The following is a 2,957-nucleotide window of genomic DNA, read 5'->3' as shown; positions in this document are numbered from 1 at the left end:
ATTGGCGGTCCACAGATATACCTATGGTTGACTTTTCACCTTCTACAGATTCATATAGGATACATGTTGGTCATACATCTGATTTTTCTTCTTTGGAACATCATGTCTTTCACGAGACCATGGCCGAGAGTTAACAGACCACCCAAATACACAGAAAATGTTGCAAACCATACCCAAAGGGGTCTGGTCATCTTCACCCTTTGATGTAGGGTTTTGTGAAAACTTTCAGCCAATACACATTCAACTACAACATGATACACCTATTCACCATCCTCAGTATCCTTGGCCACCTGCAGCTGACCAAGGCATGGAAGATACGATCACAGGGTTATGGGATGCAGGGGTTTTGGAGTTATCGACTTCTCCATATAATGCCCCGTTAAGGCCGGTTCAAAAAGCCAATGGCGTGGATTGGAGAATGGCACATGACCTGAGAACTATAAATGACATTACAATTACGCCAGTTTTACCTGTACCTGACCCACATTGCTGTTTGACCACACTGGGACCTGACTTGAAATGGTTTACAGTAATTGATTTGGCTAATGCCTTTTTCTGTTTACCGTTACTTTTAGATTCAAGACATTATTTTGCTTTTAGGTATCTGTCAGACAGTCTGTTAACAAATCTACAGGTCATTCACCTTTTGAACTCCTTACAGGTCAACTGATGCCAGGTCCTACGTCTACATTAATTTGTGACTCTGGTGTTTCTTTTGCAGATATTTCTCACCGTGATTATTACAAGACCTTACATGCTATTGTCCAGTGTTTTTCTTTGCAGGCACGTGATTCTACAGTGGATCCAACCACTCTACATCCTCAAGTTTGGGACTCTGTTTATCTCAAGGTTCTTTCTAGGAAGTGGGACAATCCTTGTTGGACTGGACCTTACACTGTGACTGCGCGCACGCACACTGCTGTCCAGCTGCAGGGCAAAGGACAGAAGTGGTTTCATTATTCCTTAATTCGTCCCGCCCACACACATGGCTTTGTATAATGGACTTCGGTTCCCTCAGTCCAAGAGAGGGAGACGACGGTTAGTCTACTTATTTTTTTGGTGTTAGTTACAATATTGACAATAGTAGCTACGTGTTTGTACATTAAATATATAAAACATAAACCTTTAGTCGAAAATATCCAAATATACAATTCCACTGCTATATTTGATGCACTTTATAAAGCACGCGACACAGATGAGTTATTGAAGGATCAGTTGGCTAGAAATAGGGGAATACAATACACAGTCCTTTATAGAGTTGTGGAGGAACATGCTTCTCTCCCGATCAACAAGCGCAGAGACTACATTGACACATATGAAGAATACATCATGTATCCAGCTAACTGTAAAGATGAAAGTGATTTACGGTGTAAAATACAGGCTGTAAAATGTTTAATATGTGCCAGGATAGATGATATAGGGATATCTTCGGATATTAGATCATGTGCAACATGTGAACAGTTATTCAAACTTGACCAGGCCGTATGGGAAGAGAGAACATGGAAATGTATAGCTATTTTCACATCTAATGACGCGATTAAACCAGAAGACCATCAGGAAGACTTAGTAGTGAATTTTGAGGCTCCAACCCCTTTAACTGTAGATGATTGGATCAGAATTTGGACAGGGCTCACAGGTACTCAAAATAATTGGCTCTTACTTATTGAACAGGCAACAGAGAATCAAAATGAAGATTGTGTAGTGTGTATGTCTTCCAGGCCACGACTTAGGATCGCACCGGCACCTATCCAGGCTGAACACATCATAGAGGTAATGTCTTCGGACAGACTCACTGGTAATTTGGCTAAATATGATCTATTGTTTCCCACAGTAGGTGTAGTTTCTTCTGGAAAACCTATATTTGATAAAAGAGTGGCGAAATTACCATTTATTTGTGTAATATTTAAACACAATACAAATCCTGTTAATGTTGGAACTATCCTTGAAGTATTTTGTAACATCACTATTGTGAGAACGACTAATGTTGCCATGAAACCGCATGCTAACCTCTGGTGGTGGTGTGGAAATGATCAACTATATGATATAATTCCTGTAACAGCACAAGGGCGTTGCACTTTAATCACTTTTCTACTGCCTGTTAACATCTATGCAGTAGATCTAGATTCAATCCTAGACTCAGAAGCTAAACCTACTACCTCTATTTTAAGTCGTAAAAAACGTGAAATTAAACCAGAATGGTTGGGAGAAAATGACCCTACATATTTAGATGCGATTGGAATACCTAGAGGAGTACCTGATGAATATAAACTTGCTAATCCAATTGCTAATGGTTTCGAAAGTATTCTCCCTTGGATCAATACTAACAAAAATGTAGATAGGATTAATTATGTCCATTATAATAGCCAAAAATTAGGAAATTATACACTTCGAGGTTTTGAAGCAGTGCACGAACAGCTTAAAGCCATTTCTCTTATGGCTTTTCAAAATTGTATTGCTCTAGACATGCTTTTGGCTGAGAAAGGAGGTGTATGTGCTATGTTTGGTGATCAATATTGTACTTTCATTCCTAACAATACTTCTCCCGATGGTAAGTTAACTCAGGTAATTGATGGCCTCAGAACCCTCACGGATAAGATGAAGAACCACTCTGGAGTGGATCTTTCCGCGTGGGATTCTTTTCAATCCATGTTTGGAAATTGGAAAAGACTTCTGATGTCTGTTCTAATGTCTGTTGCTGCAGTAGTCGCTATGCTTGTTTTATGTGGTTGTTGTAATTCTTGCATCCGCTCTCTGCTCACACATTTAGTGGCTGACATGTTTGCTGCTCTAAATGGTAAAGGTCAATATGTGTTTGTCCCTACCCCTGACTGTAAGGAAAGTGAGTCTATTCAGCCAGGGGACATAGTTACTTTTCCCTAAGTGCCATACCTCAATTTTAGTGTTTGAATTTTATATTTTATCTTTATTTTTGTTATTATATTCTATCTTTCTATATT

This window comes from Antennarius striatus, chromosome 3 (assembly GCF_040054535.1).
Source record: "Antennarius striatus isolate MH-2024 chromosome 3, ASM4005453v1, whole genome shotgun sequence".
Classification (NCBI taxonomy): Eukaryota; Metazoa; Chordata; class Actinopteri; order Lophiiformes; family Antennariidae; genus Antennarius; species Antennarius striatus.
Note: the sequence above shows the minus strand (reverse complement) of the source record.